At 50.3% G+C, this 22,664-nt stretch overlaps 1 protein-coding gene across 1 annotated transcript in view; it reads left to right on the forward strand.

Moving 5' to 3' along the window:
• Window positions 1–644: 644 nt before the first annotated feature.
• The window catches only part of NCKAP5L (NCK associated protein 5 like), a 35,278-nt gene continuing 13,258 nt past the window's right edge, over window positions 645–22,664 (forward strand). The window contains exons 1-2 of the mRNA XM_080939093.1: window positions 645–743; window positions 1,034–1,086. The gene's annotated coding sequence lies outside the window, so the exon portion shown is untranslated. The remainder of the gene's footprint in view (window positions 744–1,033; window positions 1,087–22,664) is intronic.

Below are 22,664 nucleotides of genomic sequence, written 5' to 3' on the forward strand. Positions count from 1 at the left end.
CAGTTAGTACAGATCAGGTAGTTGAGGATTATAAGGTATCCACCGAAGGGCAAATAAGTATTTAAGGACCAAAATGGAGACAGAAGCTATAAGACCATGGCAAGTTCAAGGTCAGCCTGGCCTATATCTTGAGTTCTTGGCTAACCAGGGTTAGAGTAAACAGTAACAACAAATAGACCAATGACAACAGTACTGAGCGCTTAAGCTGCAAGGGCCTATATGAGTTAATTAGCTTGTTTCCTCCGTACCAGTGACTGAACTGCACTTCCCTCGTCCCTGATAGAGAGTAGCTAAAAACCAAGACAGTCTCTTTTTTCTGCACTAGAGTTCTGCCTGCCTCTGCCTCTGCCTCACAAGTGCGAGGATTTCTCATGAGCAAACACGCCTGGGTCTGCTTTGCCTCTTAAGCCAGCACTGCTTACTACCCATGTGCCTGTTCCTCGCTTCCAGTTTCCAGATTTCTAGGAGGTCCCCAACCTAGAGATGGAAAAGGGAGGCGGGTGCGTTTGAGGCCAGGGAGACACCCAAGCCTCTTCCTGTAGATTTGCACCTAACACGTATGCAGCAAATTACAAACACGCTCTCAACCACATACACGTGCACGCCCAGACCCACAGAAGCAGACGCGCATGCCCGTGGGCCCGCGCGAACCTACTTAGTTTTCTCTGTTCTAAATGCCCCGGTTCCGGTCCCACTCGGCCGGGCCTGGCATCCCATCACCCAGCACCGCGTAGGTTTTGCAGGTCAGCTCCGGCCCGAGGAAGAGTGTTTCTCCGCAGGGGGGAGGGGAGGCCCTGCCCACCCGGGCGGAAGCGGCGCGCGCCGGCCCGGCAGACTTAGCTCTCGTCCTGGGAACATCTGGACAGAGCTGGGAGGGGCGCGCACCCAGACTGGGCTCGGATTGGCTGAGTGGGAAGAGGGAGGCGGAGTCCGGGCGAGGGGCGGGGCTCATTGGCCCCTTTAAAGCCTTGACATCAAGAGGCGGCTCCGGTACCCCCCTTTTTCTGCCCCCCCCCACTCGCCCGCCCCCGAGATGCGGCCATGGACCCTGTGGACCAAGCCAGCCGAGCTCAGCACCCGATTTCGGTAAGTTTAGCCCTGTTTGGCGTTTAACGGGCTGTGAGGTGGGGGGCCGCGTGCCCCGGGCGAGGGCCGCGGAGTGTGGAGTGAAAGGCTCTCGTGGCAGCTTTGACTGGAAGGGGCTTCCGGCCCACACCTCGACGCCTGCCAGCCCCAGGCGCCGCACTCTCCCAGGATGGGTCCTGTTGTGACTTTGTCCACCCCCCCACCCCACCCCCTCCCGCCCCCTGCGCCATCCTCGCGCACACTCGGTGGCCCCGGAAGGGAAACTTTCGGGAGTGGGGGATGTTCCGGTGGCGGGTGTCCCTCCCTCTTTGAAAGCACTGACCTTGCCCCCACTGCGCATCCCACCCTCCCCGTATCCCACGGTCCCGGTACCGTTTAGCGGTGCTGGGTTGCGGAGGGAGGGGGGCTCTCCCCAAGGCGCAGGCGCAGACTGCAGCCCGGGGCACCCCTTCGTACTCCTTCCAGTCCCTGTGGCCCGGGGCTGTAGGGCGTGGGGGAGGCGGGGAAAGGCGGAGTGACCGGGTCTTGGGAACAACCCTGCTGAGGCTCTGAGGGGCTGTGGGAAGAAGGGAACCCGACAACCTGCACGCTGAATTGGAGAAGGGTTGGGTTGGAGAAGGGACAGGGCAGCCCTGACTGAAAAGGCTTTCTGGGTTTTGGCTGGGGTGCTAAAAAGAATGCAGAGAATTTATCTGTACCTGACATTCCCTTGGTTTAGTAGGCCCAGGAAAGCGGCAGTTGGGACCCCCGCTCCCTCCCTTCTCTGGGCGGAAGGCCCCTCTTGTCTCTCTAGCCTTGGCGCTGTCCCAAGGGCACAGAAGGCCTTCATCTCCTCATAGGTCTGGTTTTTCAGAGGGCTCAGATGAACCCACCCAGCCTGCCCAACAGCTGCTTGTTAAAAAAGACCGCCTTCCTCAGGAGCTGGAGGTTTTAGGCTTGAGAGCTTCCTTGGGTTTGGAGACAATCTCTGATTTCCCTCTCCGGGAACTCTCCCCTTCTCCAGTGGGCCCTCCTGCTTAAACACAATTGTCAGCCAGAGGAAGTGGTTGGAGACAGAGGCCGGCAACCAGGACTGGTTTGAGGAACCGTGAGGAAGGAATCTCTCACTATTGTATGCTCAGGCCTCTGAGGGGAAGTGAGCATTACACAATTGCTTTGTTGTAGACCCTCTTCTATCTTACAGGACCCCTTCCCAATCTGGCCTGAAAGCCTGGCTCTCAGATTTTTAAAACCCATCCCTTGTGTGAGGTGAGCGGAGTTCCTGGTCTAAAGAGAAGTATTCCCACATAGATTGTTTGGTTTTGTTTCCAGTGCCTGTGGACTACCTAAGGTGTCTTTGTTTTTACAGTATTCTCCAGCTCTAGGCTTTGGGAGAGAGTCCAGCTTCACAGAGAGGGAGGCAAGCCATCCTAAGGTGGAGAATATTTGTGTATGTGCACTGAGTTGCTGTCAGGATAGCCAGTCAGGAGCTCTGCAGCCTGGACTTGCAGCCTGGGCTGTGACCTTGAGCAAGATAGTTTGCTTCTATTGGGTCCAATTTCCTTCATTTTCAGAACTCGGTAGTAGGACCAGAAAGATCTAACCTTCCCCCTCCCCACTCCCCACTGGGAGGTGGTGACTCAAGGGGAGAAGAGTCCTCCAGCAGACTAGAGAGCTAAAATGCTGGGCCACAGTTTATTAGGATTAGAATTTTGGATTGAGAGAAACAGAACTTTGTTCTGCTTGTGAATAGGTCTTTTCTGCTTACCCTGGTGCCTTGGGGTATATGAACTCCTGCTGGCTCAGGTTCGGCCCACCCATCAAGGTGAGACATCATGACTGGGCCAGTCTTTGAGTTGGGTCTTTGGGGAGGGTTTGAGAGAGGAGGAGGCAGCCAAGGGCCAGAGAGGTAGGCAGATTCCCAGCAGACAGTTTGTATCTCAGCTGTTGGGACTTGTTTTAGGATCTGAGCCAGGGAGGGCAGCACATTCATCCACCCTCTTGTGGGAAGAGGGCAAGCAGGGCCCCACTGCTGTTGCCCATCCTGCCTACTGGCTCTACACACTGCACCTCTGTATTCGCCCCAGCGCCTGAGCAGCAGGGGTAAGCTGCCCCTGCCCTGCTTTGCCCAGCCACTTACCTCTTTGAGGTAGGGCTTTCTCAGGACTCTGGAGCTCCAGGTCAGAACTTGCTTTCCGGCCCAAGAACCAAACAGCTTCATGCCTTCATTTGTTTTCATCCTTGGGCTCTCAATTGAAGGGGGTTGTGAGGCACATTCTCCTGCATTGTCCTTCACTGTCAGCTTTCCTAGGTCCTGGGAGCCCTCTAGCCCCAGCCCTGGCAGCCTGTGTGAGTGAAGCATCAACAGAAGGCTTGTAGGTTAAATCCTAAGAAACCTCCCTCACTGTTGTGAAGCCCTTGACATGGATAATGGAAACTCCCAGGGAAGTCAGTTTCCCAGAAAGCAGTTATTGGTGGAGTCCCTGTGAGAGCGAAGGGTGCAGCTGTTGCTAGGCAGAATCAGCAATCCCATCTTGAGGAATGGCTCTGAGGCTGGCAGCCCAAGGCCCTGTAAAGGAGAAAGGACAGCCTAAGTGAAGGGTGAGGGCTTCTGGTGCCCAGACCTGGGTCACCAGAGCTGTATCTCTCAGAGCAGGTTCTTTCTGCCTCCTGAGTCCCCAGCCCCTCCCCCAAGTGCCCTTGCTACCACTGTCTGCCTTGACAGCCCCTTCCCTGAACCTGGCAAGCTCCTCCAGCCTGTCTGGCTGCACTAATGGACTGATTGGATTTTCTATACTTAAAGTTTGGGTTTTTTTTTTTTTTTTTGACTGAACATGCAAATTTATGTAAATCAACCCGAGATCTGCCACCACATCAAAACAACATAGAGCTTCCACAAGCTGGAAGGGATCTGAGAGAAAATGTAGTCCAAGACCCACCTTCAAGTTAAAATGGGAAAACTGGCCAGGCAGTGGTGGTGTACGCTTTTAACCCCAGCACTCCCGAGGCAGAGGCAGGTGGATCTCTGTGACTGAGGCCAGCCTGGTCTACATAGCCAGCCAGCACTACATAGTAAGACTCTGACTCGACAGCTCTCCCCTCACACGCACACAGATTCGGACACTAGCAGTCAGGTAAAATGTGATTCAGGTGGTAGTGAGGCTCCAAGGTGGGAGTCCGGCCTCTGGTCAGTGCCTCCACATGCCTGCGTACTGCCTTAGTTTCCGGTTCCTGAGAGACCTGGTTGTATTCAAAGCAGAGAAAGCCAGTTCTTGAGCCTGGGTAGCTGTAGAGTGATGGACTAGGGTTCTCCAAGTCCTCTCTCTGGTCAGCTTTCTCACGACGGAGGAAAACTTTGAGTCCCATTGAACATCTTATGCCCTAGACCCTGTGCTGGAACACCAGAAGAGACGGTGTCCCGAGAGATGCAGTTTTGGTTGTCCCAACGGCGACACAGTGCCAGGCACACAGTGGGTTGTACCTGCAGGATCTTGTTATCTGCTCTCCTAGTTTGCGTTTTCACTGCTTCTCTTCTTGGATAAAAACAGGAAAGAGCCACTGTGGGTCTCTGCCTGCCCTCTTGAACATCACGCTATCTGGGCAGCCTCTGCAACATCCCACAGTAGGGACCAGGCGGGCCTTGCTGTGGGAAGTATCTCATTATCTGAAAGCAGTTATTGGTGGAGTCCCTGAGAGAGCGAAGGGTGCAGCTGTTGCTAGGCAGAAACGACAGTCCCGTCTTGAGGCATGGCTGAGGCTGGCCGGCCTGAAGCCGTGTGCAGAGGGGACAGCCAAAGGTGGGTAGATGTTACAGTAAGCTCGCTCCCAGGAAATGGCCTTCAGTGACATTTTTTTCTGTGCTGGGGACTGAACAGATGCCAGGGCACCCTGAGCTGTATAGCTCCAAGTCCCCACACCTCTTGACATGCTCTTGCTCAGAGCCCCACCCAGCTGCAGGTTGCCCACTCCCTGACACTGTTGCAGCCTCTTATACTGTGCTTGTGATGTGGGATTATCTTACCTGGTGGTCTCTGAGTGCACTCTAAGGATGGCTTAGGCAGCCGTCGGCCTGTTTCTCTATACTCCAAGAGTGGAGCAGGGACTCAACGACAAAGGCCCTAACTCCCTGCCCGGGCTGTCCGCCTGGTCCTGCAGCAGCCTTAGGGTAGCTTGGGACACATATGGGAGGCTGTCTTTACCTTCTTCCCAGCCCACATTTGGAGTGAACACACTTGCTTGCCTTTCACGCCTTCCCAAACCTGGAGAAGAGGAACTAATGCCTCCGTGGAGTGAGATCCTTCTCTCTGGGCCTCAGTTTCCCAGCCAGTCCTCATGAATTAATAACACATCATCATTGGGGTGTGGCACCTGCTCCATAATTACCATTTTCTTCTCAGCTCTGGGAGCTACGCAGATGAAAGGCATCCGAGGAGGCCAGGCTGTTATTAAGGTGAATTATCATCGCTGTCATTACTGATTTCTAAAATCCCGGTAGGAGCTTACAAGGACCCAGTTAGGCACGGCACCCTGAGCCTCGTGCCGGTCCTTGAGCTCTGGGAGTTTGGCAGTACTCGACTAAGCGTTTTTTTTTAATTTAGAAAGGAAAAAATACAGGGACATACAAACCAGTAGTCAAGAGCCTGAAAAGCCCTGGGTTCCATCTCAGACACACTTAAAATAAAACAAAACAAACAAAGCGAAACAAAAGGCCCTTTGGAGGAGGTTGGATACCACGCTGCTGTTTGTACTGTAGCCTGCAGAGCCTGAGCAGTTCCTGCCGCTCTGCACTTCTCTGCTATTTCAGCCTTAACTCGCTTCTGACACCCCCACCCCCAACCCAGGGGCAAGCTGTGAAGGGCTCTGGACTCTCAGGGGCTAAATTTCTGAAGGCTGATTCACTTCACACCAGCTGGGTTGATAGAGGGGCTGCAGTTGGTCCTTTTGTGCAGAGATCTGTTGAGACACCCCTGGAACCTGCCCACAGTAACGCCAGGCATTTCCAGCAGGCTGGCTGTATCTCATCCCCACCTGACTTAGAAGTCTCCCCTGGACCCACTTCTTAGCTCACAAGTTGAGTGTAGCCTGGTTGGGGGGAGTCTGCTTTTCCCACTGTTGACTAGACTCTGCTGTCTTTCCAAGGGTCTACTCCCGTGGTTCTCGGACGGGTCGAACACATTCCGAAACCACAGATATTTACTTTACTATTCATAAGGACTGGAGGGATAGTTCAGCAGTTAAGAGTTACTGGCTGTTCTTACAGAGGTCCTGAGTTCAATTCCCAGCAACCATGTGGTGGCTCACAATTCATAACAGTAGCAAAATTACAGTTAGGAAGTAGCAACGAAAATAATTTTATGGCTTGGGGGGGGGGCTCACCAGAGCACGAGGAACTGTGCTCATTAAAGGGTCACAGCCTTAGGAAAGTTAAAACCGCTGTTCCACATGAACACAGCTCTTACTAATGTAGAAGTAGCTCTCACAAGTTTCTGAGAAGTGGGTGCTGCTGTGCCCATTCCAGATGAGGTTATAAAAACCTCCTCTTCCCCCGGGAAAAAGGAAGCAAGGCAGCCGTGCTGTCTTGGCCGGGGTTTCTATTCCTGCACAAACATCATGACCAAGAAGCAAGTTGGGGAGGAAAGGGTTTATTCAGCTTACACTTCCACACTGCTGTTCATCACCAAAGGAAGTCAGGACTGGAACTCAAGCAGGTCAGGAAGCAGGAGCTGATGCAGAGGCCATGGAGGGATGTTACTTACTGGCTTGCTTCCCCTGGCTTGCTCAGCCTGCTTTCTTATAGAACCCAGGTCTACCAGCCCAGGGATGGCACCGCCCACAAAGGTCTGGATCCTCCCCTCCTCCCCCCTTGATCACTAGTTGAGAAACTGCCTTACAGCTGGATCTCATGGAGGCATTTCCTCAACCGAGGCTCCTTTCTCTATGATTACCCCAGCTTGTGTCAAGTTGACACAAAACCAGCCAGCACAGATGCCCATGGTCAAAGGCCCCCACATGCCGCCTCACCTGCTCCTGGGGTGTTTTCTCTACTTACTTTCACAGGACTATAGATGAACACAGCTGGCAGAAGCTTTAGATCAAACATAGCCCATCGTGATGGTCCAGGCATGTGATTCATCAAGACTGTCTCAAAACAATACTTGGTCAAGTAGTTTGGCTTTTTTTTTTTTTTTTTTTTTTTTACTGTTTTTGTTTGTTTTGAGTTGAGTTTTGGGGGTTTTGTTTGACTGGACCCAGGGCCTTAAGAACACATCCCAGACACAAGGCGTGTACTTTTAAACTACGTCCAGAGACACCTTGAAACAGGGTCCCTCCATGTAGCCCTGTGCTGTCCTGGAACTCGGGATGTGTCTAGTTCTGCCTCCCAGAATCCTTCTAACATTTCAAAAGTTATTTTAGCTAGGCATGGTGACACATGTCTTTAAGAGGCCAGTTTGGCCTACATAATAGGGTGAGACCCTGTCTCCAAAGGGCGGGGGAGATATTTTAGAGCAGGTGTTAAGTAGGTCTGTACTGGGGTTATAGCATGAGAAGTGTGTGTTATTCTTGCGGTTTAGAGCTCCTTCTCTTCCTCCTCCTTCTTTCCCTCCTCCTCTCCCTCCTCCTCCTCTCTCTCCTCCCCTCCCTCCTCCCCTCCCTCCTCCTCTTCTCCCTTCTTTTTCGTTTTTTGAGGAAGGACCTCACTGTGGAGCCAGCCTAGCAGGATCTGGAAATATAACTGTCCTGCCTCAGCTTCCCAAGTGTTAGCAGGACATCCATGTGTCGCCATGCTTGCCCCTGGAGTTTCTTTGTACAAATCCTCTTCCCCATCTTTCTAAAAGACAGTGTCGCCTGTACCATTCATCCGTTACCTTACTAGCCGGAGTGTTGGAGGGATTTCATGTTGCGTTAACAACACCCCATGAGCTTCAGTTGTCACCGGCCACAGACAGTAAGTTCTGACAGCTAGAGGCTGAGGAGTCCAATATTAAGTCTGTGACACAGTCATTGTCCTGTGAGAGAGGGGGCGGGTCTCAGGTTCAGAGACAAAGCCCTTCCATTGTACTCTCCTGGCTAGAAAGTGTCTAGAGGAAGGTCTGAGGAGCCAGGCTGTAATTAAGGTCTGTGCTTTGTTTTTGTTCTTGTTCAAAACAGATCTCACAATGTGTTCCAGGCTGATCTTGGACCTCTCTCTCTGACCCCTGAGCATTGAGATTGCAGGCAAGAGCCACCATAAACTAGCTTGTGGCTTTTTTTTTTTTTTAATAAGATTTATTTATTTATTTAATGTATGTGAGTACGCTGTAGCTGTCTTCAGACACATCAGAAGAGGACACAGGATCCCATGACAGATGGTTGTGAGCCACCATGTGGTTGCAGGGAATTAGAACTCAGGACCTCTGGAAGAGCAGGCAGTGCTCTTAACCACTGAGCCATCTCCCCAGACCCAGAACTTGTGGCCTCTTTTATAAGTACACTTATTCCATCCCAAAGAACGCCACCCCTAACCTCATCACCATTCCGTGACACCCCCCCACTCCTTGACCTTGGAAGTGAGCGTTCCATGGGGAGTGGTTTACAGATATCTCTGCCCCTGCATCCATCGGGGGTCCCCTACCTGAGTGCACATCCCTGTCAGAAATCATCCTCCAAATGCTGGTCCTCACTCAGATGCCAGAATTCATGTCCAAACCAGCTGCTTTTTAAGCTCTGCAAGGCCACTCATGAAGCAAGCAGATATTTCAGAACTTCCTATCCAGAAAGTCTACATTTATCAAGCAACTCGACAGTTGTAAATTGCAAATGCAGCCACGGTAAGGGCTGCAGAGAGAGGCCAAGGCAGCCCCGATGCGGTTGTCACACCTAGCGAGTACTGAGTTACGATACTGTATCCATAAATCATCAGAAATCCTCAGCTTTAAAGACACCGCAGGTACTTGAGGAGTGAGTACTCACACGGCCTGCCCCAGCTTGGTGTGAATTCACACGAGCGAGTGAGCGGAGGCGTGTGCCGAGCAGGCGCGCCAGCCAAGGCTGAAGACTTGCACCACGTGAGAGTGCTGGCTTTCACAGCCTGGCTTAGTGGCTCTGTTTTCTCTGCTTCCCAAGTGTGGGGACAGCCTAGGCCCTTGAGTTCTTTTGTATCCAAGGCAGAGACTCTCCCTTCTCTACCCGTGATGCTAAAGGTGCTTCCTGGCCTTCTCCCCACCCTGGGCTGAGCCTTATGTTTTCCCAACCCTGGGCCCACTGTTGTGCTACCATTGAAACCTGCTTTCCCTCCCTGTGGCTGGAGGGAAGTTTGGGGGTGTTTGCTTCTCATTTCCTGTGTAGACAGCACCTCACTTCCTGTGCCCCCCTCCCCAGAAGACGCTAACACTCTTGGCTCTGCCTTCCCTTCCTCTCCTCCCCCACTGCTTTCCTGGAAAGCCTTCTGGCCTTGAGAACAGCAACATCAAAGAAGGCTGCTAGTTCCCAAAGGCACCTTGAGTGCTACAGGAGCCACACCGCCATCCTTCACAGCTGGAAGGCTCTAGCCAATCACAGACCGCCGTCCTTCGCAGCTGGAAGGCTCCAGCCAATCACAGACCTTTCTGTGTTCTGCCGGCAGAGATGTCTAAGCGGGCTTACTCCCATTTTACAGAGAATAAAATCCAGGCCCAGAGGAGTTCATAGATTTTCTCAGTCTTTCCTCTGGTCAGGCTCTGGCCAGAATCAGAATTGGGAAATCACACTTTGATTTGTAGGCTGAAGGGGAAAAAAAACTTATGAGTGGGAGCCAGTGAAATAGACCTGCTGTCTCCCCCAGGGCTGGGCTGCCCCTTAGGAGGAACACCTCTGGGCTTGCCCTGCTGGCGCTGCCTGGGTACAGAAGCTGACCAGAGCCTGTTCCTGTTAGAAGAGAACTAGGTACAGAACTTGGAGGAGTGGGTCCTGGGGTCAAGTATGGGGAGCTGAAAGGGTATTTGGCCACATCCCTGGGACTGTGGTGAGCCTGATCCAGCCTCGGAGCAGCTGTCCTGGCTTTTGTCATCTTTGTTACCCAGCCAGCTCAGCCCTGTATCCCCTCCAAGGCCTCCGACTTTCCTGAAAGCCCCAGCATGTCTCTGCTTATACCAGTATCTCTTCCACTCCCCTTTCTATGTGTTTGGGGTGTGTGTGTGTGTGTGTGTGTGTGTGTGTGTGTGTGTACATGCGCGTGCATGCATGTGGTCTGTCTATCACTCTGCCGTCATTCCTTGAGACATGTTCTCTCACTAAACCGGAAGCTCACAGGTTCTGGCTTGTCTGACTGGCCAGTGATGCCCTGGGATCCACCTGTTGCTGCTTTCCCAGTGCTGGGGTCATAAACAGAGGTGGTCATGTCTGGGTTTATGTGTGTCTGGGGGATATGAACACAGATTGTGTCCACCCTGGATCAGAACATGAGAAATACTCACTCTTGGGTGACCTCTGGTCTAGCTGCACTGACTCATTCCATTTACACATGCACCCAAAGTTTTCTGCCTCCTTTCTTCTGTATGTGCATGTCTGTATGTGCTCTTCTGTATGTGCACTTCTGTATGATGTATGTGCATGTCTGTATGTACATGTCTGCATGTGCACTTCTGTATGTGCACTTCTATATGATGTATGTGCACTTCTGTATGTGCTCTTCTGTATGTGCACTTCTGTATGTGCATGTCTGTATGTGCATGTCTGTATGATGTATGTGCATGTCTGTATGTGCTCTTCTGTATGTGCATGTCTGTATGTGCTCTTCTGTATGTGCACTTCTGTATGATGTATGTGCTCTTCTGTATGTGCCCTTCTGTATGTGCACTTCTGTATGTTGTATGTGCACTTCTGTATGTGCACTTCTATATGATGTATGTGCTCTTCTGTATGTGCACTTCTGTATGTGCATGTCTGTATGTGCATGTCTGTATGATGTATGTGCATGTCTGTATGTGCTCTTCTGTATGTGCATGTCTGTATGTGCTCTTCTGTATGTGCACTTCTGTATGTGCATGTCTGTATGTGCATGTCTGTATGATGTATGTGCATGTCTGTATGTGCTCTTCTGTATGTGCATGTCTGTATGTGCTCTTCTGTATGTGCCCTTCTGTATGTGCACTTCTGTATGTTGTATGTGCACTTCTGTATGTGCACTTCTATATGATGTATGTGCTCTTCTGTATGTGCACTTCTGTATGTGCATGTCTGTATGTGCATGTCTGTATGATGTATGTGCATGTCTGTATGTGCTCTTCTGTATGTGCATGTCTGTATGTGCTCTTCTGTATGTGCACTTCTGTATGATGTATGTGCTCTTCTGTATGTGCCCTTCTGTATGTGCACTTCTGTATGTTGTATGTGCACTTCTGTATGTTGTATGTGCACTTCTGTATGTTGTATGTGCACGTCTGTATGTTGTATGTGCACTTCTGTATGTTGTATGTGCACTTCTGTATGTTGTATGTGCACTTTTGTGTGTGCTCTTCTGTGTGTGCACTTCTGTATGTGCTCTTCTGTCTGTGCTCTTCTGTGTGTGCACTTCTGTATGTGCTCTTCTGTGTGTGCACTTCTATGTGTGCTCTTCTATATGTGCACTTTTGTATGTACTCTTCTGTATGTTGTATGTGTACTTCTGTATGTGCACTTCTTCATCCCCTGAGAACTAATCAACAAATAAAAAGCACATACATTTGAGATGTGAGTCACAATGCTGTTTGCTTGCTTGCTTGGTTGTTTGTTTTGAATTTGTTTGGTCTGGTTTTCAGTTTCTTTCAAGCAAGCATTTTTCTGTGTAGCCTTGGCTGTCCTGGAGCTTGCTCTGTAGATGAAGCTGGCTTTAAACTCAGAGATCCACTAGTCTTTGCCTTTCAGTGCTAAGATTAAAGCATGCCACCACCTCCTGATTTACAATGTATTCGTTATTGTTTGGGTTTTGTTATTGTTGTTGTAATAGGGATTAAATCTAGGGCCTTACCAAGTTACCCAGGATAGCCATAAACTCCATCTACAGTTCAGAATGGCCTTGACCTTCAAATCCTCCTGCCTCACCCTCCTGAGTAGCTGGGATTACAGAACTGTGCCTGCAGGCCCAACCTAACATGATGGTTTGGTATGTTTTCAGAGTTGCTAAGTCAAGCTGACTGGTATATGCGTTGCCTCCCATGTAACTGAAATTTTGTACACCTTGACCAGTGTGATCCCACCAGAAAACCATAGCCCCTGGAAACTGCCGTTTTGTTCTGAACTCTCTGTGCCCACTTTTTCCACTTCCACACATGAAGGAGAGCATATAGTAAGTAAAGTATTACCTTTGCACATGACTTATTTCATGTGACGCCATGTCCTTCAGACTGCACTGTGGCAAATGACAAGGTTTCTTTCATTCCTAGGACCGGATGGTATTCTGGTGTTAGTCTGTCTGGTTGGGTTTATCACTTACCTGTTTATTTACCCTGACTCCTTCTCCTGGCTGTTGTGTATGGTGGGCAGTCAACACAGGCCCAGGTAGCCCTTTGCCTACTGATTTTATGTCTTTTGGCTCAGAATGGGATTGCTCGGCCATGGGTCATTTCTACTCTAGTATTTTGAAGAGCTCTGCACTGTGTCTGGTAAGTGTGACACCATCTACATCCCTGCCAGCCATAGCCCCCCCCCCCCCCCGTGTGTAGCCAGCTCTTGCCAGCTTTTGCCCATTTCATAAATCGATTACAGCAGGTAGGCGGTGCCATCTCATTGTGGTTTGGATTTCTATTTCCCTGGTGGTTAGAGATGGTATTATTTATACATTTACTGGCCATTTGCAGGCACTAGTGTGTATGGTAGTATGCATATTTAACCCTAGCGCTCAGAAGGCAGAGGGATCTCTGTACATTCAAGGCTAGGGTTTTATGTAGACAGAACAAGTTCCAGGCCATCGAGAGCTGTACAGTGAGACTCTCAAAACCAGACCACAGTGTGAACTGCTTCACACAGTTAAGAGTGCCGAGGATAAGGAAAGCAAGTGACAAGCGGTGAGGGTAGAGAAACCGCAGCCCTCAGACTTTGTTGGGGAAATGGTAAGACTGTGTCAGCTTTGGAAGGCAGTCTGGTACTTCCTTGGACAACTAGAAGGAAGTCATATAACCAGCAGTTCCACTCATAGATTCCCCAAGAAAATTGGAAGCATGCAGCCATACGCAAACGTGCTCGTAGATTATATTATAATAGCCCAAGGGTGCAGACAGCCCTGGCGTACACCTTCCTGGAGCGGATAAGCAGACCCTGGGCTGTGCACACAGGCCTATCCGTGCAGAATGAGCTGCAATAAAACGTACAGCGGGGTGAACTCTGAACAGACTGTGACAGGGTGAAAGGAGCCAGCCACAGGAGGCCACTTACTGTGTGATTCCACTCAAACAGAATGTCCAGAATAAAGGAGCATACGAAGACAGAAGCTACACAGTGGTTCCCTCGGGCTAGCCTGGCGGACGCTGCTAAGGAAAAGGCAGAAGTAAATAAACCGTCTGAAATTGATGCGCTCGGCCACTTACCTGAATACAGTGAAGCCCGTGTTCCTCTGTAACTTGTAGATGTTCTTTGAGGCCAGGTCTCGGGTATCTCAGGCTGGCTTTCAGCGTGAGAGCCTCTCTCACCTGCGCCCGAGCAAGGCTGAGATGGTGTGACACCATACCCAGCGTACACGCAGTGGATTGTACAGGACGGGGACTCTGCTCTGGTAACGTAAGCGCAGGTAGAAGGGATTCCTGGAGATGTGAGAAGGCAGCGAAGACTAGGAAGTGTGGCAGCGGACAGAGTGAGGAAGGGGTGAGCCGCAGCCTCCGCTCTCCATCCACTTCCGTTTTGTTCTTTAAGTTTTAGGTTCTTTTTTTTTTTAATGAATTCTTTGTGAATTTCACCTCTTCTTCCCCAATCCTACTCATCTCCCATCCCTCCATACCCAGCCCCCACCCTTGCAGCCTCCCCTGGACCAAAGAAAACAAAAGGAAAAACAACGAGATGTCTCAGTGAAAGCTGCTGTTTGCCACAGTGTTATCGCACAGTACCCCCTTTTCCAAACAGCTTCACTTACAAATGCTCACTGCAGTGACTCATTGGTCTGGTTCATGGCCTCTGGCTTCTGCTACATCAATACTGGATCCTCACAGGGACCCCCCCAGTTATTCTGTGGTTATCCTGTGTGTGGAGACCCTGCAGCTTTACATCTGCAGGACCAGCCCCTTCACACGCTTCAGAGGTTCATAGATGTGGTGTCTGTGGGGGTGGTCAACTCAGAACCTTGGGTCTGGGCCTAGGTGGAAGTTGAGTTGTTCAGCCGGCTGGCTCTCACGCCTGAGGGTGCCTCCTTTGGGTTTTTTTAATTTTTGTATTGTTTTTGTTTGCTTGTTTCCTTTTGTTTTTCTTTCTTTTTGAGAAACTTGGTGATGTGTGACAAAACTTTTTCTGGGGAGACACAACATACACCTCTACTCACTCTAGATAGGGGACCCATCCAAAGTCCAAGCTGGTGAACTGTTCAGTTTTATTGGAGTTACTTATAGGAGAGACAGCTGCATTGCCAAAGGAGGCTCCACGTGAATGGCAGCTGACACAGCTGGGAACCTGGAGCTCACTGCTCCGTAGGCTGCAGTGTCCTTCCACGTGCTCTATGTGTTTCAGAGTTTTAAACCTCGCCAAGCAGCTTGGCTGGCCTCAGGAGTCCTCTGTAGCTTTTCTCCCCTGAGAGCCTTCACTGCAACTCAGTTTTCCCGATCTGAGGGGAACCCTCAGCTTTTATTTCACACTCCGCCGGGAAGGAGCCTAGTGAATCTGGTCAGTTTCAGGGACTTCCTAAAGCTATTGAGTTGTTCACCTTCCTGTTTAAGGAGCTTCCCTGAGAGATGGAATGTTTCAGCTTCAGAGGAAACTGTACCACAACCCTTGTCTTTGAAGGAAGTTATTGAAAAACTTTGTGTTGGAGCAGTGGTTCAGTGGTGGAGCACTGGCTGCTCTTCAATTCCTAGAACCCACATGATGGCTCACATATATAACCCCATTTTCAGGGAATCTGATGTCCTCCTCCATGTGGACGCCAGGCGTGTACCTGGTATACACACATAAGTGCAACCATAAGTAAACACTCACATACATAAAATAATCTTAAAGTTGCATGGGAAGTTTTTGAGCTGATGTTTAGCATATTCGAGGCTCTGAGGGTAATTTCTAACACGGAAAAAAAAAGTGATTGGGAAAACGTCTTTAGAAGGTAGATATCAAAACTAAAAGTGTCAGTCAAAATGAACTGGCCTTGGCAGAGAAGAGACAGCTCTCTGCTCTAATGGGTGATGGGTAAGGACGGATGATTTGTTTCTGTGGTTTGTTTGAGACAGCGTCTCACCGTGTAGCCCTGGCTGGCCTGGAACTTAGTATGCAAACCAGGCTGGCCTTGGTCTCTGCCTCTGCTGAGTGCTGGGATTGAAGATGAACGCCACCAAGCCTGGTGAGAAGACTCTTGAAGGGCTACACAGATGTCGTGCAGGAGAATAGAGGGGATTCCTGCTGCTGGCGTTTCCCCTCTGGGGGAACGGGGTGGGTAGCTGACAGAAGTCTGAGGAGAGCAGAGAAGGAATCGTGGCTTCATGACTGGAGGAGTAGTTCCGGCTGCAGGCCTTGGTGGAGAGCAGGCCGGGACCCAGAGCACTGGTGACCCCTGTGGTTGGCACAGAGAAAGTGAGAAAAGTAGATAAACAAAAGCTGGGGACAGGAGTGAGCGGCTGTCCTTTGCCCTTCTTTTTCCCGTTCCCTATAGAAAGGATTCGCCAGGGGACCTGTGGGTCTCCAGCCATAAGCTACAGTAACTCTTCAAAAGTGGATTCAGTCCGGGCTTAGCTTGTGCTTCCCTGGAATCCCACAGCTAGGGAAGTGGGAAAGTAAGATCAGGAATTCAGGCCAGCCTCAGCTACACTACATAGAAGATGGATGGATGGAGACAGGTGGACAGATGGGCAGACAGATTGATAGATTATAGGTAGATATATGGATGAATGATAGGTGATTGATAGAAGATAGATAATAGAAGATAGATAAACAGACAGGCAGCGTGTAACTTCTCAGTTGGATTAGCCACCTTTCCTACATGTAGGTAGTGGTAACTGATAAACTGAACTATCCCTCTCCGCCCTGGGTGGCTGTTCTGAACAGGCAATCCTCAGGGGCTGTGCAGGAGCCCGGTTGGTAGAATGTTCATCCCTTGGTTGGTTTGATCCCCAACATTGTGAAACAAAACTAAAAACCAACCAAACATGATTCTTGTACTGGCTGGTTTTGTGTCAACTTGACACAAGCTGAATTGTCACGGAGAAAGCCTCAGCTGAGGAAATGCCTCCATGAGATCCAGCTAGAAGGCATTTTCTCAACTAGTGATCAAGGGGGGGAGAGCCCAGCCCATTGTGGGTGGAGCCATTCCTGGCCCAGCCCATTGTGGGTGGTGCCATCCCTGGGCTGGTAGACCTGGGTTCTATAAGAAAGCAGGCTGAGCAAGCCAGGGGAAGCAAGCCAGTAAGTGACATCCCTCCATGGCCTCTGCATCAGTTCCTGCTTCCTGACCTGCTTGAGTTCCAGTCCTGACTTCCTCGGGTGATGAGCAGCAATGTGGAAGTGTAAGCTGAATGAACCCTTTGCTCCCCAACTTGCTTCCTGGTCATGATGTTTGTGCAGGAATAGAAACCCTGACTGAGACAATTTTCAAGCCTTTTGGTATTTGAACTCTAAGCTTTCTTTTTAGGGCAAGATTTATTTAGTCTGTATTTTCATAGGCTTCAAACCATTGCTTTAGGCCTGTGGCAAGGTAGAGATGTGGTAACCAGGAAGCCACAGGGCAGAGCCTCTCTGCCCTCTTGCTGCCTTTCCTACACTGTGTAAGGAGAGTTTTAAATGCTTATCCCGTTTCCTTACACTAAGGCCAATGAGACGGCTTATGCTGGCGTCGGACACTAAGCCTGACAACATCTGGACTTCGATCTCCAGAGACTTTGTGGTTGAAGGAGAGGACTGACTCCCAAAAGTTGTCCTCTGACTTCCACACATGCACCGTCATATGCATGCACACACACAGACAGATGTGTAAAAACAGGTACGTTGAGAAGGTTTAGTAGGTAAACACTTGCCACCAAGTCTGATGGACCAAGTTTGAGCCCCAAGACCCACATGAAAGGAGAGAAACAGCTTTTGGTAGTTAGTTCTGTCCTTCAGACATGCTCCAAAATGAGAACATATGTACACACGCATACATGCAGTAATTAATAATAATGATAATAATAATACCACCTAGCTGTGATCTTAATCCCAGTATTCAAGAGGCAGGCAGATCTCTTAGTTTAAGGACAGCCTGGTCTACATAACAAGTTCCAAGCCAGCCAGCGCTACACAGCAAGGCCCTGTCTCAAACCAAACAAACAAAAAGTAATAAAGTCAAGTAGAAATGTTAGAAATAATAACTGTGATAACACATCTTATGAAAATAATGATAGATTCTGAAACAAAACATGAAGAATGCCCGTGTTCTTACTGTCGGCAAACCTGGCGTCTGACGTCATAGGGAACAGCGAGATTCTCGAATCTGCTTCTGTGTCGTGGGCATCTGCTGTGGTCATGGGCAACACAGTCTTTGGGAAGTGCCACTGGAGAAGGCAGGGAGTCCTGTGGGTAGACGGTGTCATCACTGTAAAAATAGTTGTGACCTCGTGGGATCCCCAGGTCACTCTGAGAGTTAATATTCTAGAACAATCTCCACATAGTGGGAAGGATCCCCTTCTGAGAGACTGATTTGCCTAAAGTCACACAGCAACTCAATTGTGGAGCTGGGCTAAGCCTTACCTCTGCCTTCTGGTATGACTTTTTCCCAGTCTCCTTAGCTGGGCTGGCCTAACTCTTGGCTGGCCTTTTGGGAGTGGGGCCTCGGCTGCTTGGCTGCTGAGCCCCTGGTGTGTAGTCCTACAAATAAACCCATTGTGTGGAAACCCCTTTCCTCTCCCCACCTCCAGCAGCTGCTGTTTTTGTTGTTGGGTTATGCCTTGGACAGGGAACAGGAGATCTCTGAGCACTGAGATGTGTGTTGAAATCCAGAAGTCTTCGAGGGGCCAACACCCCACACACTGCCTACTAGGATAAGCCCGGTCCTGCTCTTAGTTAGGCTCTGAGAAAACCGATGAACGGAGCTGGAAGGATAATCCAGTAGGCATTACTGCAGAAAGGGCGTTGTGTCTCTGGACCATCTGGAGGGACGGACAGCCATTCTTCCTTTCCTTCTTTCCCTGTGGAAGGAGTGTGTCCAGTTGGGATTCTTAGGGACTCTGAACCAGAGACTAAGTGGACTCTCAGGTCCTACCCAGCCAACCCTCACAACCTCTGCAAGCCTGGGCTGCTCTTAGCTGCTCTGTGCCTGCTGTGAAGGTTGCTGTTTATTTATAAGTGGATCCCTGGGTGTGACAGGCTGGGAGTCCTGAGAACAGCTGGCCAGGGGGCCGAACCGGCTGGTGTCACAGATGAGTCTTTAATTTAAGTAATGCGCACTCTCCCACCCCCCACTCCCCCCAACCCCGTCTCTTCCTCCCTGCAGCTGCCCACTCCTCACCCCCTGCCCCTGGCTTTTCTCCCAGGAGGACTATTTGGGGAACAGCTGGGAAGTGAGGGGCTCCTCAAGGCCAGAAGGCCTTGGCTAATGGCCCAGGTGATGAGAGAGACCAGGAAACCATGCTTCCCTACACACACTGGACAGGAGGGGCTGGGGGCACAGACCCTCTGCTCTCCTTGGCTGACTAAAGGCCAGTATGGCAAGGTCTGTGTCTGGGGTGCAGGGCTAAGGGCTCAGTGCTTTGCATGTACAAGACCTGACTGTGGCATTTCTTTGTTGGCTTGTAGCAGGGTCTGCTGCAGCCCGGACTGACCCAGTTCTCCTGCCTCCCCTCCCAATCCCTGGATTACCAGCATGAGCCGCCAGACTTTGAAGTTTAAGATTTTACTTGGACTTAAAAAAAAAAAAAGATTTATTTATTTTATGTATATGAGTACACTGTCACTGTCTTCAACACACCAAAAGATGGCGTCAGGTCCCATCACAGGTGGTTGTGAGCCACCATGTGGTTGCTGGGATTTGAACTCAGGACCTCTGGAAGAGCAGTCAGTGCTCTAACCGCTGAGCCGTCCCTCCAGCCCCAAATTATTATTGTTCATTTGTGGGTTTCTTCTTCTTCTCTTCCTCCTCCACCTTTTACGTTTTTCAAGGCAGGGCTTCTCTTGTAGCCATGGCCGTCCTGGAACTCTGTTGAGCAGGTTGGCCTTGACCTCTCCATTGCTAGACAATCCTCCTGGCCAGACACTTCTCAGCAGTTTCCCCTTCTCTGCTACCTGAGAACTTTCTGCTTGTCCCTTCCTCACTTCCCACTGAAGTTGCTTCCCTGTGGATCAGGCCCCTTATGAGGTGGGGGTGGGGTGGGGGGAGGGGAATTCTTGCTTGCAATTCTAGCAGAAGCTTCCGGTCCAGCTAAGAGTTTCCAAACCCAGCCTCCTCCCCACTACCCAGCCTGGCTGGCAAGGAGTTCTCTGATCCAGCCTTTCTGATGTGCTGTGGAACCACACAAAGGAATGTTTGAAACCAGGGCCATCCTGGGATCCAAGCCTGGGTTTTCCCCAGCAACTGGTGTGGCTAAGCCACAAGGGAGGGGGAGAAAGAGTGCTTGGCCAAGGCTCAGCCACATTCCACATGTTTAGCCTCTGGGGAAAAGACTTTCGTGGGCTTTTCCAGGTGATCCTGTTACTATGCCTTTTGGTGTTCCCTAGAGGGCCACAGGAAGGGTTTTCTTTGAAAAAATCTTTAAAAAAATTTTAAGACTAAATGACTGTCCCTATGTGTCCCAGGCTGGCTTTGAACTCGTGACACTTCTACCTTATGCTCCTAAGTGTTTGAGCATTGTGCCACCACACCTACCTTTAATAAATTCTCAGCTTCCCAGGTTGTGAAGTTGCTTTCTTCCATGCCTGCCAGGCTAGGCCCAGGTGGGAGGAGAGAACCAACTGCTACAAGTTACCCACTAGCTGACCTCCATGTGTGAGACGTGGCACATGCTCAGGCATATAAGCACACAAATGTAACGTGGATTTAGATGTGCCCCTCTCCCCATACCACTAGTTTAACCCGGGGCTTTTCCTGTGACTCCTCCCCAGTGTAACTGTCAGCTTCCCCCTCTCTGCTGGTGGCAGCCTGCAGACCCCGCCCTGGGTTGGCCAAAGCCTCTGGAGCAGGGTGCAGCAGCCTTTCTCCCACAGTGGGAGTGACTCACGATATTCCTCCAGCAAACATTTGCAAAGAGTGCTGCAGGAGCAACTGTTACTCTCACATAGCTGAGACACTTCAAATCTCCAGTGCAGGGGTCACATTTGGAGAGGGGTTGTAGCCACCTTTGGGGTGCGATGTCTCCACATCAGTAAGGAAGACTACAGTGACCTCAAGTTCTGGCCTTCATTCCTGCCCCGAATGCTGCTTAATGGTTTTCTAAAGAGGCGTCCTGGTGAATGGCCTGCGCTCTTTGGGGCTCTGTCTTTCTGTGAAGAGCAGAAGCTGTTGAGCTCCCCAGCTCTGTCATTTCCAGGCGCTGGGCTTCCCTCTGTATCCCGGTCACCTTGCCAGAGCAGACATTCGCACATGTGCCGGCTGCACATGTGCCGGGTTGAGGGGAAAGCTGATGGTTCCTGGTCATCAGGAGCTGGGGGATGACAGACAGGGGTGAGAACAGAGCTGTTGAATGGAGGATGTAACCCGAGGCCTTTACATTTGTGTGTGGGAAGGGAAACAACTTCTTAAGATTGTTTGCGTTTTTTCCCAGGCCTCCATTTCTAAATATATCAAATGAGATGATGTGGGGGGGGGGGGGAATCAAGCTATACTGAACTCATTTTACAACGTTAAGAGAACAAAGGTCTTTAACTTTAAAAAAGATTTATGGTATTTATTTTATGTGCATGAGTGTTTTGCCTGCACTGTGTATGTGCACCATGTGTTTGCAGTGCCCTTGGAGGTCAGGAAAAGGTGATGAACCCCCTGGAACTGGAGTTGCAGGTGCTTGTGAGCTGCCTTGTGGGTGCTGGGAACTGAACCCTAGTCTTCTACAGGAGCAGAAAGTGAGCCATCTCTCCAGCTGCCAGGACTATGTTTTTGTGGAGTGTTAAAAATTAGTATTAGGGCTGGAGAGATGGCTCAGTGGTTAGAGCACTGACTGCTCTTCCAGAGGTCCTGAGTTCAAATCCCAGCAACCACATGGTGGCTCACAACCATCTGTAATGGGATCTGCTGCCCTATTCTGGTGAGTCTGAAGATAGCTGAGGTGTACTCATATATAATAAATAAATAAATCTTTACCCAAAAATATATATTAAGACAGGCAGTGGTAGCACACGCCTTTAGTCCCATCACTCGGGAGGCAGAGGCAGGTGGATCTCTGAGTTTGCAACCTGGTCTACAGAGTGAGTTTCAGCATAGCCAGGGATACACAGAGAAACCCTGTCTCAGGGGGGGAAAAAAAAAAAATATATATATATATATATATATATAAAGATTACATAGTTCTTTGTTTTCTGCTTTCAGAGGCTCACACCCCTTATGTAGCACATGTATACACTAAGAAGGAATATCTCAGTGGCAGAATGCTTGCCTGGCAAGCCCCTGGCACTGCCACACACACACACACACACACACACACACACACACACACACACACGCACAACTAGCTGACTCTTCTTGAGTGTTTGAGGCAGAGACCTGGGAAAACTGGGCCTGCTCTGTGCTGACCGAGGAGAGGCCTGGAAGGGGAGGACTTCAGAGGACAGAGCAGGCCAGGCTAGGTAGTGCCTAAGGCATGTAGATGCCCTGCACCTCAGACTCCAGTGTGGGGGCCCTGGAACTCGGGTTCCCTGTGAATCCACGACCACTGCAGGCTTTGTATTAGCTGATCAACAGTGTCCACTGAGTTCATGCTGAACGCTGAATTTGTTACCTCAGTATGTCCTCTGCCTGCCCTTTGTACTGAGTAGTCTTACCCATTTCTGAAGCCAGGGACGTAATTCTCTGGAGTCAGTGTCTTAACTCAAGTCTTTCCAGCCGTAAAGCTCTGGAATTTCATACAGCAAGCTCTGCCTACTGTGGCCTCCGGGCTGGGCAGAGCTCACATATAAACTGTTCGATATAGCTGATGGTAAGGTTTGGATGTGTACAGCTGAGACCACAGAGCAGGGGGCACCCATGCCTGTCCGGTGTGCTGTGTGAACCAGGTGTGGGTCTGCAGCAAGATCCTTTACCCTAAGAACACTGGTAACCCCAGCCAGCGTTGTTAGAGGCGGTAATGCAGGGGTACAGAAAAGCGTTCTGACACTAAAGCACACGGGGTAGACTCAGTGTATGCGAGGGTTACTATTCCTTAATTTGCTCTAAATACAAGCACTGATTATGGCATTTATCTCCTCCTGTGATCGGGAAGATTAGAGGCAGTGTGGGTTTGGAAGGGCACTGAAGTCTCACCTGGGAGGCAAATGACTTCTGGCTTGAATCTGGGCGCCTTGTGGGGCAAGTGGAACCACGTCACCAG

Source organism: Micromys minutus, assembly GCF_963924665.1.
Source record: "Micromys minutus genome assembly, chromosome: 27".
Lineage (NCBI taxonomy): Eukaryota > Metazoa > Chordata > Mammalia > Rodentia > Muridae > Micromys > Micromys minutus.